Source organism: Egretta garzetta, unplaced genomic scaffold (genome assembly GCF_000687185.1).
Source record: "Egretta garzetta isolate BGI_Z169 unplaced genomic scaffold, ASM68718v1 scaffold712, whole genome shotgun sequence".
Taxonomy (NCBI): Eukaryota; Metazoa; Chordata; class Aves; order Pelecaniformes; family Ardeidae; genus Egretta; species Egretta garzetta.
In genome coordinates, this window is record NW_009258883.1 from 876,286 (window position 1) to 890,705 (window position 14,420).

Consider the following 14,420-nt stretch of genomic DNA (forward strand, 5'->3'; position numbering starts at 1 on the left):
TGCTCCAGCGTGGGTCCATCCCTACCATGGGGTGCAGTCCCTCAGGAGCAGACTGCTCCAGCATGGGTCCCCTGCGGGGTCACAGACCCTGCCAGCAAACCTGCCTTGGCGTGGGCTCTTCCCCCACGGGTCCACAAAGTCTTGCCAGGAACCTGATCCAGTGCAGGCTTCCCACGGGGTCACAGCCTCCTTCCTTTGGGCATCCACCCGCTCTGGCGTGGGGTCCTCCATGAGCTATAGGTGGAAATCTGCTCCTCCATGGGCTGCGGGGGGACAGCCTGCCTCACCATGGTCTTCACCATGGGCTGCAGGGGAATCTCTGCTCCAGCACCTGGAGCACCTCCTCCCCCTCCTTCTCCACTGATGTTGGTGTCTGCAGGGCTATTCTCTCTGATTTTTCTCTGGCAACTGAGCTGCAGCAGGGCTTTTTTTCTTTCTTAAATATGTTATCACAGAGGCACTTCCACCATTGCTGATTGGCTTGGCCTTGGCCAGCGTCGGACACAGGGAAAACTTCTAGCAGCTTCTCACAGAAGCCACCCCTGTAGCCCCCATTCAAAATAACCCTCGGAAGAATATCTGTTGGGGTACAGACAGTAAGCCATTGTATGATGTTGTGGAAGATGGTAGTGTGAAAGGCTTTAATGACGAAGTTCTGCTTCATTTGGTTCGTTTCCTGTTAAACAGACCAAAAGAGTTGTAAATGATTAAATAATAAAGTATTGCTGTTTATGTGCCTGAGCTTCACTGTAACTCCATGAAGTATGGGCTAGAATATGCCTTGTTCTCCATCAAGTTTTTGTCTAGCAAACACTGTATACATCTTTTATGATACTTGGGGCTTATTTCTTTATTTTAAATGTATGCTAATGTACACTGAAAAATAAATGTCTAGAACACCTTAATGTCTTATGTGTATTTACTGTTGGAAGTGTATTGCACTAGTTCAAAGTCATGTGAATACTTTCTTTTGGCAGACCCCTAGCTCTGTCTTGAACTGTCACAGCAAAGTATGAATTCATATGACCATCTGCTGGTTTTGGCTAGGGTAGTGTTAATTTTCTTCACAGTAGTTGGTATGGGGCTGTGTTTTAGGTTTGTGCTGGGTACAGTGTTGGTAACACAGGGATGTGTTTAGCTGTTGCTGGGCAGGGCTTACACAGGGTCAAGGCCTTTTCTGCTTCTCACCCCACCCCACCAGTGAGCAGGCTGGGGGTGCACAAGAAGCTGGGAGTGGGCACAGCCGGGACAGCTGACCCCAACTGACCAAAGGGGTATTCCATACCATATGATGTTATGCTTAGCACATAAAGCTGGGGGAAAAAGGAGGGAGGGGACATTTGCAGTGATGGCGTTTGTCTTCCCAAGTCTCTGTTATGCGTGATGGAGCCCTGCTGTCCTGGGGATGGCTGAGCACCTGCCTGTCCATGGGAAGGAGGGAATTAATTCCTTGCTTTGCTTCCACGCCAGGCTTTTGCTTTACCTATTAAGCTGTCTCTATGTCAAGCCACAAGTTTTCTCACTTTAACCTTTACAGTTCTCTTCCTCCATCCCACCCAGGGTGAGTAAGCGAGCGGCTGCGTGGGGCTTAGTTGCCGGCCTGGATTAAACCATGATACCATTTGATCATGTTGCTAGGTAATTACTGTCTTGATACTAAGGACTGGTGAAAAATTTCTAATTTTATGCCTAAAAAGAAATTGGTTGTCTTAAAATGCTTACTCAATCTAGAGAGAAAGTCAACTCAGAATAAAAAGTGTTTTTTAAAAATGAATGGTTGGCAATTTAGTTAGTTGGAAGTTGGCATGGGAAATTTTTAGACATTTATCAAGCAGTAGTACGAACACAATGAAACTTGCCTCCAAAGATTCTGTTATAGACATGCATCTTGAAGCTGTCACCACAGGAACCACAGAGAGAGCTCTCAAATGCATTTGGAGTCTACAGTTTTCCCTTTAGCTTGGGACTTTGATTTCAGCTGTAGGCATCTTGGTGTTTTTATTGCTGATACTTGGATGTCTTAAGGCTGGTTTTGGTAGAACACAGCTGAGCCCAAACTGTGACTACAATCTCTGATTAATAAGATACAAGTTTTAAGGACTGTTCAGGAATACTTGTCAGGAAAATATATCTGTTTTGAGGTAATTAAATGTGCCTAGAATTTAATGTAGTTCTGTACACTGTGACCGACCTTTTTGGAATTTCCCTGTGTTCTTGTTAAGAGTCAAGTAGTTTGTTTTTAAAGAGAGTACTGAATCATACGTGACTCCTGTTGAAATACTTGTCCACAGATTCTGCAGCCTGAGCAACTGGGGATCCTGCTTCCTGTTGTAAACTGGCTTATAGAGTATTTGCTAGTGACAGATGAGATAGTTGTAGAGTCTTACTTGATCAGTACTTTGCTAATATTGGAACGAACTATAGTTGCGGCTTTCCCCACCAGCAGAGGATAATCTAGATAAGTAATATGTGCATGAGTACTGGTTTCTTTTTAACAGAAGTAAAAAGTCCATAAGCACTCTTTTTGTCTTAACAATGCCTGAGTATTGCTAGTTCTGATCACTGCTGATTGTTGGATTAAACAAATGTTCCATGCAGGAAAAGAGAAACCTCTGGGTGGGTAGGCACGTGGATTATAGAGAATGACCTGTGACCTGTCTTAGAATTGGCAGGTTTAGGCTAGACATTAGGGAAAACTTCTTCACTGAAAGGGTTGTCAGGCTCTGGAATGGACTGCCCAGGGAGGTGGTCGAGTCCCCATCCCTGGAGGTATTTAAAAGAAGGATGGATGAGGTGCTTAGGGACATGGTTTAGTGGTGGGATAGCAGGGTTAGGTTAACGGTTGGACTCGATGATCTTAAAGGTCTTTTCCAACCAAAGTGATTCTATGATTGATACCTGTTTTGTGTTGTCCCCTGCTGGACACCAGGGGCCCACCAAAGCCGCTCTATCACTCCCCTCTAACCGGACAGAGGAGAGAAAAGTAGATCAGAAGGCTCATGGGTCGAGATAACATCAGGGAGAGATCACTCGCCAGTTTCCATCACAGGCAAAATAGACTCAACTTGATGAAATTAATTTATTACCAATCAAAATCAGAGAAGGAAAGGATAAAAAATGCTGAATCTTAAAACACTTTCCCTCTACCCCTCCCTTCTTCCTGGGCTCAACTTCACTCCCAATTTTCTCTACCTACTCGCCCACAGCGGTGCAGGGGGACAGGAATGGGGGTTGGGGTCAGTTCATCACATGTTGTCTCTGCCGCTTCTTCCTCGGGAGAGGACTCTTCCCCTGCTCCAATGTGGGGTCCCTTTCACGGGAGACAGTCCTCCACAAACTCCTCCAACGTGAGTCCTTCTCACAGGCTGCAGTTCTTTACAAACTGCTCCAGCGTGGGTCCATCCCTACCATGGGGTGCAGTCCCTCAGGAGCAGACTGCTCCAGCATGGGTCCCCTGCGGGGTCACAGACCCTGCCAGCAAACCTGCCTTGGCGTGGGCTCTTCCCCCACGGGTCCACAAAGTCTTGCCAGGAACCTGATCCAGTGCAGGCTTCCCACGGGGTCACAGCCTCCTTCCTTTGGGCATCCACCCGCTCTGGCGTGGGGTCCTCCATGAGCTATAGGTGGAAATCTGCTCCTCCATGGGCTGCGGGGGGACAGCCTGCCTCACCATGGTCTTCACCATGGGCTGCAGGGGAATCTCTGCTCCAGCACCTGGAGCACCTCCTCCCCCTCCTTCTCCACTGATGTTGGTGTCTGCAGGGCTATTCTCTCTGATTTTTCTCTGGCAACTGAGCTGCAGCAGGGCTTTTTTTCTTTCTTAAATATGTTATCACAGAGGCACTTCCACCATTGCTGATTGGCTTGGCCTTGGCCAGCAGTGGACACAGGGAAAACTTCTAGCAGCTTCTCACAGGAGCCACCCCTGTATCCCCCCCACTACCAAGACCTTGCTACACAAACCCAATACATGTTGTGATAAAGGGATGATGCAAGATGAATGGAAGAGTATATATAAAAAAAATCCAGTTGGTTATACTGACCCTGCAGGCAATCTTTACAGTTGGTGCAAGATGGTATTACCTTCAGCTTGAAACTGCATGAGTTGCACACAAGTAGTGGCTGTGGAAAGCTGACATGCAAAGTCAAAGAAACTCCTGCTCCAAGGGTAGAAAATCACTTATATTTCTGTGATTCAGCCTTTTTCTGTCCTGAGGTTTCAACTGTTTGTGCAGCTTTACTAGTGACTGAAATACCACTGTAGATCTGTAACCTGGTAGAAGACCCCAGTGTTGGAGTGAGGGAGGAAGGGAAGGCTTAGTGAGAGCTGGCTATTCTGTAGTTGCAAAATACCAATTTCAGCTTTCTGCAGCTGTCTCAAAAGGCAAGGGAATACCCTGGAAAAGCAGTGGGTGGCACTGTTTTACCTTCTACTGAAGAAAAAGTGTATTGGGCTTTGTTTTGCTTTTTTGTCACTAAGTGGCAAAGTTGAGACATCATAATGTATGCAGTTTTCTACAGCAGTCTTTCATCTTGTACTCATCTGTTTAGGGTGTTTAATGCTGCCTTGCAACCATAAAGTCAAAAGAAAGCTCTTTTTTTTCTTCTTTAAAGATTCTATAGCTACCAAATGTTTAAAAGTAGAAAACTTAGAAGCTGCAGCTTTCCTATTCTTGAGCTTTGTTCAGCAGAAACTTTCCGTGATTCTACTCCTTTAAGTCCCATGGGAGCATCGTTATTTAGCATTATATTTAGTTGAGTTTGCTGTTTAAAAGAAACAAAGAAAGGTGATTTAAAGAACATGGGATGGAAATATCCAAGTTTGGATATTTTTTCCTTTATTAATTTCTGCTTAGGCCTGTTAGAGCATATCACAAGTGAACATAAGGTGGAATCTAAAAATAAGATTTGGTTTTACATAATGAGGCAAGTATTTTCTCTAGTACTGAACTATTTTGCTTAAAACTTGTATCACCTTCAAGTGGGTGACCTCTGAAATTCTACCTGTACTGTTGTTTCAGATTATTAGCCTGCAAGAGGTGACTTGGAATGGAACTGCCTAAGCAGCCCTTCCCAAAATAAAGCAGAGAGGAGGAGATGGGACGAGTCTGAAACTTTCTTACATCTATTGCACCAAGTTGTCGAAGTATTTCTTTCAGACAGGAGAAATAGCTTCTACATTTATAGTGTCTGCTTGGTCATGCAGAAGCTCTCCTGATCTCTTTTGTACTCAGGTTTTCCGACATTGGAGAAGACACCTGCTCCTTTTATCTCAGAAGCAGATGAAGGTTTCCTTGTTCTGGAGCTCCACTGAGGGGGGTTTCCTGAAGCAAGAGCAACTCTTGACATTGGCTGTTGGTGAGAGAGTCTATTGACAACTTGGCCTACTGGCTCTGTAAAGACCACACTTATTGGCAGTTTATCCCTGATGGAAGCAATGAAAGTGACTTTGCAGTGCATCCTATGCTCAGGTGAGCCATCCTCAACCAGCAGTATAACCAAAGTGCACCAGAGTGGGAGACCTGTGAAGTTTGCATTGAGTTAGCACAAAGTCTGGTCTACTCTAAAAGAATAATGTCCTGTGGATCAAAACTAAGTCTAATAAACATATCCCAAGAAAGCTTGCAGAAGAGATTGCACAAGTACTGCTTTTTTGTGGAGGAAGAAACTTATCAATTGGGTAGAACTGTCAAAGTAAATGGAACATCAACAAGCTGACAATGAAGACCATGAAGTAAGTTAGCAATGACAAAACTCGAGGTAGCATCAAAACCAGGCTGGTTTTAAACAGTGTGTGACCCCACATGCAGGTTATTCCAGTAGTGTACCAGAACCCCACTAAACCAAGACCTTCAAGAAATGCAAGTTGAGGATCCTCAAAAAACATGAATTAGAAATGTACATAACAGCTAATATGAAGTCCTATGTGTCTGGGATCAGGGAACAGCAGATGTGAGACCCATAGTTGAAACGGGTTTTGGTTTGGTTTTTTTTTTCCACATTCTCTGTCTTCCAACAGAGTGTCATTCCCACCAAAGGCAAGAAAGCGAGTCGTCATAAAGCAAAACATAACAAATCCCTGACAAAGAAAGGACAGGTAATTGCTAAGGGGTGAGTGTTCCTGTGATTCCATTACCAAAACTTACTTTGGTATTCCGGGATAATACTGAATAGTGAATAGAGTGGAATCCCGCCATGGATCTGTATTAGGTTTGCGTGGCAAAGTTTTGCAGGGGGGAACTGAAGGGTGGCTTCTGTGCAAAGCTGCCAGAAGCTCCCCCTATGTCCAACAGAGCCAATGCCAACTGACCCCAAGATGGACCCACCACTGGCTAAGGCTGAGCCCATCAGCGATGGTGGTAGCACCTCTGGGATAACACACTTAAGAAGGGAGGAAAAAACCCTAACTTGCGCAACTGCAGCCAGAGAGGAGTGAGAGGATATGAGAGGAGCAGCTCTGCAGACCCCCCAGGTGGGTGCAACAGGAGGAGCTCCAGGCACCAGAGCAGAGATTCCCCCGCAGCCCCTGGTGCAGCCCATGGTGGGGCAGGCTGTGCCCCTGCAGCCATGGAGGCCCACGGGGGAGCAGATGCCCACCTGCAGCCTGGGGAGGACCCCATGCCGGAGCAGGGGGGTGCCCAAAGGAGGCTGTGACCCCGTGAGAAGCCCATGCTGGAGGAGAGGAGCCCAGGCTGGGGCCAGGTTGCTGGCAGGGCTGGTGACTCTTCCCGTGGGGAGGAAGGAGCGGTAGGGACAGTGTGTGATGGACTGACCCCAACCCCCATTCCCGTTCCCCGTCCCCCTGCACCACTGTGGTTGAGGAAGAAGAGAAATTGGGAGTAAAGTTAGGCCTGGAAAGAAGGGAGGGGTGGCGGGAAGGTGCTTTTAAGATTTGGGTTTATTTCTCATTATCATTTGATTGGTAGTAAATTAAACTAACTGCCCCAAGTTGAGTCTCTTTTGCCTGTGAAGATAACTCCTGGGTCATCTCTCTCTCTGTCCTTATTTTGATCCACAAGCTTTTAATTACATTTTCTCTCCCCCATCCAGCTGAGGAGGGGAGTGGTAGAGCAGCTTGGTGGTCACCAGGCATCCAGCCAGGGTCAACCCACCACAGGGTGTGAGGCTTGCAGGGGAAAACAGGTAACTGCTCCCCCTCTTTTGTGTGAAAGGATGGCAAGTGCAGGTAACACCGCAGTTGGCGATCTAATATAGGCTGAGGTTATATCAAGGACATGACAGAAATAAGAATTTGCTCAGCCAGGTGTAGGTGGATATGTTTTGAGACATTTATCAGGTGGATCTTTGGGAGGAGTTCCTGGCAGGGCTGATTGTCTTGCGGCTGGTTAGCTGTAGGAGAGGTTCCAGATAGTATTAAAGAAGCCCATCCTGTTCTGATTCTGGACTGTGAACTGTTGGAGGATGTTAGTAACTGCAGGCCAGTAATGGTTGCAGAGATTGTACTGCAGCCCTTCTCTAGCATACTGACAAATTACATAGAGTTTAGCTGGTAAATACACAATAAAATAGATTTTCAGAACTGAGTTTCTTGGAAGACTTGGCTGTCCTGCATCTAGAAATAGGCTAAGAATCACAAGCTACAAGGAGTTAGCATATGGATGCTACTAATACATTTATTAATGCATGTTGTGATGCAAAGGGAAGAAGTTGTGAACCTTGCTACATCCTCCTACAGGAGCAGGAGTTTAGAATTAAAGGGATTATTCATATCTAATTCAGAATGAAGAAAGGCAGTCTGAAGTCTGCCATGCTATTCAGCCTGGTAACTAACTCATTGATATTGAAGCTGGAGTTTGAAGATGTGAGGTTAACAATTGTTTCCTCATCTTTGAAGATGAGCTGGGTGGGCCACTTACCACCAGTAACAGATGCCTTAAGGAGGAATTTATTTAAAACCTTTTAAAAAAATCCTTGAAGAAGGCAAAGGGGTAGAAGGACACTTGCCATGCTTTTTTGTCTCTGCAGGACTAAGTGCTATCTAGCTTATGCTATTGGAAAGATAAATAATTCTTCCAGAAAGAACAGGCAGCTTTATGGTGTCTGCTCAGCTGTATTGACCTGTAACTATCTGCGGTAATTTTTAATCTACCATCTCTTCTTTTTATTGTGCCTGGCTTCTGCGTAATTTGAAGGTTCTGCCTTTAGCTGAAATATTCTTTGAGTGAACATTCAGTATTTTTTCTTGGTCTTTTAATAGCTGTTTGAAGTTCAATTTATTGAACTACATCTGCTACAGAATCTTCTCTGTGTTACCTTTCTCATTCCTACTAAGTCATGTTGGATTTCATTTGTTTATTTCCTTGTATAGATAGAAGAGTTGTTCTTAATGGGCATCCTTTAAAGGAAATCTTCCTTCCATTTATTTCCTCTTTTTTGCTTTCAATATTCCTTTAACCTGTAATCAGCTCAGTATACTTTTATCACTGCTCTCAAGGGACACGATATAGGATCATTTTCACTGTTGGAAGGTGTAGCTTCTAACGCAAGAATGTCTGCACTGCAATTGTGCATGCTTTTGTCAGTACAGATATCCCAGATCAGGTTTAAGTTTCAACCTCAAATTTCTGCCTGTAAAGGCTTTTTGTTTTGTTTTGTTGTTTGGTTTTTTTTTTTAAAGCAGTTTCTGCACCAGCACATTTCTCTAGGTAATTGAAGGTGATCAGGAGTTGGAATTTTAAAACTCAAGTTCTGGGATTGTGTAGCCTGGAGAAGAGAAGGCTCAGGAGATATCAATGTGTATAAATATCTGGTGATTTCAGTGGTATCCACTGAAAGGACAAGAGGAAATGGCCAGAAACTGAAAACCAGGAAATTCTACTTAAGCATAGGGGTTTTTTTACTACAATGGCAATTGTTCACTGGAACAGGTTGCTCAGAGAGGAATATGGAGTTCCCACCATTGGAGATACTCAAAAGCAGACTGGTCAGCCCTGGGCAGCCTGTGGAAGGTGATCCTGGCCTCAGCAGGGTGGGTGGACTGGGCAAGAGGTGCTTTCCAACCTTAACTGCTCTACGATTTTGTGAAAATAAATTAATGGTCACCGTGTAGATGAGAAGCTATAAATGTATAGGAAGAAACCATGTGTGGAGATTTGGGTAAATAGTGCACATTGGGCTGGATCTACTCTCTTTTGGTCTTAGTGTGGCCATCCATGTTTGTGTATTAATTCAGCATAGACAAATTTTACTTGACGTGCAGCTACAAATGGCTTCAGCAGAAGAGAAGACCTTTATATTACATCTTCCTTTCTTGGCAGAGTACGGACACTGGGAATGAAGTTAAGGCTATACCAAGTTTACCTCAATGCAGATTTGCCTCTGAGCTTCCTATCAATATATAATTCCTTACGTATGACCTCTGACATGCCCAACAGCCTCCTCCCTTCCAGAAGCCAATAGCAGGCAGTGGTGAACCAGCCTGTGTTGTCTGTGTATGAATGTAGGTGTTTCGTTCCATATATAAGCATAGATATCAAATTCAAACATGTCCTGAGCCTCCCAGTGATAACTGCTAGAGCAGGACACCATTCTTTCTGATCACACATAGCGTTTTACCTGTGCTAATTAGCTATCCACTCTAATGCAGTTACTGCTAAGAAGCTCATGTCAAATATTTTATTGTTGTTATGCAGATATGCCCAAATAAACTCTTTGGAAAGTCCTGTGTGAATACACAGACAGACCTTGCCATGTGTATGTGTTCAGAGACAGGGGCAAGTACCAGAGCATTTGGGTAGTCTGAGTAGAGGGAAGGGTATGGGTGGGGAGCCTGTAGTAATCAGGTGAAGGATAGTGAGGAAGAAAGGGGGTTTCTCCATCTCTTTCTCCCTCCTCCTTCTGGAGGTTTCCAGCCTTCTGGAGCCTCCCTGGCTCTTGCCAGTCTCCTCACTGAGATCACACCCCCTTCTTGTCCCAGACTCCTTATGAGCAGACCCTTTCAGGGGGCTCTGAACTGTGCATCCAGGATTTCACCTCAGGCATGATAACCAGGGCAGCAGCCTCCTCTGTGAATCCCACCAGAAGTTGGGTCAGTGCTGACAGCTTAGCCTCATGAATCTTGCAGGCAGTTTTTGCTTCTCCCTCATGTGCTTTTAAGGTACCTTAAAATTTAGGTGTTTAGATATGGTTGCTAAAGCAGATTTAAGAAATAGTTAATAGAGAACGGAGACTTATCTTGTCTAGTGGAAGCACTTTGACTAAAGCATAGCTGTCATATATAGTAGCTTCACCAATTTCGGAGTCAGTGGAGGGAGAGACCCCTCCAAAGAACAATTTAGCCCCACTGAGAATTACTGTAACAGTCTGCCACTGCCTGTTCGAAGATAGTAGTGATACCTTCAGTCTCCCTCTTTCTTCCAGTGATTGTAGCTTTAATTTTTTTGTTTCCTATCTCTCTTTGTTAGAAGTGTTCTGTGATGCTTGAAATATGATAGCATGGGGAATAGATTTTTTGGTTTATGGATCCTTCTGAGCTGGGTATCCCTGTCATTCTTGTTTGAAAGGAGACTGGACTGGGTAGTCAAGGTGACTTCCCCCAGGCACTCATGCAGAACTCTCTGTCCTTCAGAACATCAAGCACTTCTGTATGCAGAAGACGTAACAATTATTTTTAAAAACTGATAATAGTATCTGATTAACTTTTCCTGTCTTGGTCTCAGCCACTAGGAGGAATAGCTGGATGGACTTCTAAGGGTTGTTTTTTTTTTCTCGCTTCAGCTTCTTGTCTCTGACTGTGTTCTTTCATTGACTTTTTTTTTTTTTTTTCTTGACAGTCTTCAGCAATATTTGGAGAAGTGGGAATTCTGTGCATCATAGTGTACTGAAAGCTTTCTATCGTGTTTGTGAGGGAGGTTACTATTTCATTAGGGAAAGTGAAGAGAATTTTTAACTACATTCAGTGGTTTAAAATCTATGTTCTTACCTCCTGTCTACGGAAATATATTTAATTTCAAACCAGTTTTGAGGTAAGCAGTTTCAAAAATCCTTTGATGTTGCAGTTATTGTTTTCTGTGGAGGACAGAATAGTTATTATGGTATATAATGTCGTTGGCAGAAGAGGAGGAGTCACCACAGGAGGAGAGAGAGTGAACAAATGAAGTACAGCTCCCCCTGGAACTGAAGTCTAGGGCAATGCAATGTTGAAATCAGTGGTGGAAGATTTAAAAGAGCCTGACAATATTTCCATGGAGCTTTCACTGCTAAATTTTAATGATTTGCTATGACTTCATAATCACTTTTCCCAGTGTCACTTAGAGTTAACTTCAAAGCTTGCTTGCTGTTGTTTAAATCTGATGCAGGTTCCTCATTATGTGTTGCAGGGAGAAAAGCTGAGGCCTTTTAAATTCAGATGCTGTTCTTTATGCCATGTAAAGGTTGGAATGGAAAAAGTGTTTGTGGCATGACTTTCAGATGAGTACCTAATGGAAGCAAAGCCCTTCCCTGACTGAGAAGAGTGATTTTTTTCTTCAAATGAAACACCCACTTATTTCACTGTCTTCTGGGGGAAGAGAAAACAAAACATGAAGTGGAATAGGAAAGTGCTTATTTTGAGTACTGTAAAGAGAACCAAGGAGCTCATTCGCAGATGGAGTTTAACCTTATGTTCCTTACTTCACTGTCACTTGGTTTATACTGGGAAGCTGTTCTGAAAAGCTTCTGCTGCAGTTAACAGAATGTAAATTGTAGTCTCAGTTGCACTGGTATAAATTTGGAGTTATTCTATTGAAGCTTTTGCTAGAGTAGCAATTGTAATACTTGGCTGCTCTGTTACTATAGATGAATGTATGAAGCCTAATAGTTATTGACTTCTGTGAGCCGAAAAAATTCTGGGAGTGAGGAAACATACTGCCTTTTGTTTCCAGAAATACCAATGAAGACGAGGATTTTTGTACATACTGGAAGCATGGGGGTGCATATTAGAGGTGAAAAAAAAAAGAAAAGAACTGAGAACTATTAAACAAACTAGGAAGAAGTGGCAAAATAAACAGTGGAGGATAAAATGTTGGGGAAAATGGAGAACCATGTAATTGCATACTTTACGATACTTAGAACTAGCAACCCATATATCAACAATCCTTCCCCCCCCCTTTTTTTTTTAATATAATCAAAGCTATATATGAGCAAGTACTTGCTAAACCGTTCCTCATCAAATTTGAGAATGGCAGCTCTATGGAGTCTGTTTTCAAGAAAGTGCCTCAGAACCTTCATGCATGTATCTCCAAATCTGAGCTGGCCTATATTTGACTAGAGATTGCTTCTGGTTACAGTGATACACAGAGTAAAGTATTAATTTAATAATCATGTTATTCATGTTTGTTTCTGGCTTCTAAAACCAGAAGACCTCAATGCTTTTCATTTACAACACCTCCCCCCCCCCCCCCAAAAAAAAACCACCAACAAAACCCAAAACCCCAGTGTGAAACAAAAACCCACCCCAAGAAGAGAAACCTAAGGACAAGAATAATACAACAGATATAACCAACATGAAGTTGAAATTTACCAGTTCCCTTTGTCTTGAATATTAACATACTCTGTCATGAGGTGCTTATAAGGAAAGGTTAGAATGAGAACGGACTGGAGTAAAACTTTGAACTTAGCCCTGCTTTGAGTAGGAGCTTGGACTAGATTACCTCCAGCAGTCCCTTCCAATCTAAATACTTCTGTACTTCTACAAAAGGAAGGAGAGGGAAAATGGTGCTAAATTACTGCTCTCATAAATAAATTTTATAATTTATTATTATTAAAGTCTTTTATTTCACAGACAATGTAGTTTGAAAGAGCGTAGTTTGAGATTTTTTACTTCTTAGTTTATGTTTTAAACATAGGTATATTATGGTTCCCTGGAAGATTTATCTCAAGATGTTTCTGCCATAGTACTCTAAAGTTATGTAAGTTATGTAGAGCTATAAGGTGATAACAGTATTTTTAGAGGACATATGCTTTATTAATAATTGGGACAGAATATTTAGATAATTGCTAATTTACTCACTGAAGTTTTGAAAATTTGTAACGGAAGATGACCTATTCAATATGCGCTTGGGGTAAGCAGTTGTTCCTCTTTAAAAGAAGTTTTAGTCACCCCCACAGGAAATAAAAGTAATTTAGTCTGATTTAGATGGCCAGTCACGCAAGGGGCACACAGGCAGCAACAGAGTCCAAAATGTACTTTCTGAAAAGAGCCCCATGTACTGAAATAATTTGGGATCAGCTTTTGGATGTTTCATAAGCAAAACCAAGGTTTAACTTTACCAAACAAATGCTTCACAATGAATAATGAACCCAGCTGTAGCTGTAAATGCCATTTGCTCAACTGCTTAACTATTCATCCTTTTGACCAAGGTTTATGGTGGTGTGAAATGAAGCTTAACTTTGCAAATATGCAATGTATAGTAAAATTATCCCCTTTTGTGAAATTGAAGGAATAAGCTTCTGATGGGTGTTTATGTACTGTGCTAACAGATTATAAAAGATTAAAAGGAAATTTTAATGAAGTGAAAAGCAGCCCTTGCAGATTCTAACCCTCATGATTAGAGGAGCAGAAGCTAGGGGATTTAGGAGGGTTTAGCAAGATGAGGTTGATGGGGTAGGGAGATTACGACCTGCGATTGGAACCAGTTGCTTGTCTAACTCATGTTTCCTTAGATAATGCATTTAGGGCTCCAGTTCTTTCAAGAACAATGAGGGTGAGATGGGCAGAAGAAATGTAGTCTTGAAATAGGTTAAGGCCTATTTTTATTAATCAAATAACAAAACATGGAAGTCAAAAAAAGTAAAAATACAGTGTCAAACAACAAACCAGAAGAACACAGCATTTACATGTATGTAAAGGGGACATCGCAAGTCACAGGCTAATGCAATTGTTTTCTATACTTCTTGTAACAAAAATCACAGAAAAAAGGCTTAATACAATGCTTGGGATTATGACCTGAACTCTTCATCATGTGTTAAGTATGTTGTCGTAGAAAAGAAGCTTGGTGTAAGTTGTTGTATAAATTATTGAAAAATAAATACTTGGTTTAGACCACAAATTATGTAGGCTATGTATTACAGAATAGTGAAAGCATTTGAAGAATCCAAAAGGATATTGATGAGCAGCATTCATAATTACTAATGAAGGAAAGTCAAAAAAAGTGTTACTGCCATGATGCAATTTTTCTAATTTTATAAAACTGCTGAAGGACCACAAAGGATGGGTACACAGCAGAATTATTTTGCTCCCCTTTGTTATATGGATTATGCCACTCATCATCCATCTAAAGTCAACTCAAGTTCTGGGCAAATGTGAGTTTTGCAGATGGACTTGTTTTCTATTCTTGCAAAATGCCTGAGACAGCAATGCCCCAAAATAACTGGACTTCCTCTAGCATCAGTGGAGGTTCCTATTTTGCTGCAATCTCAAG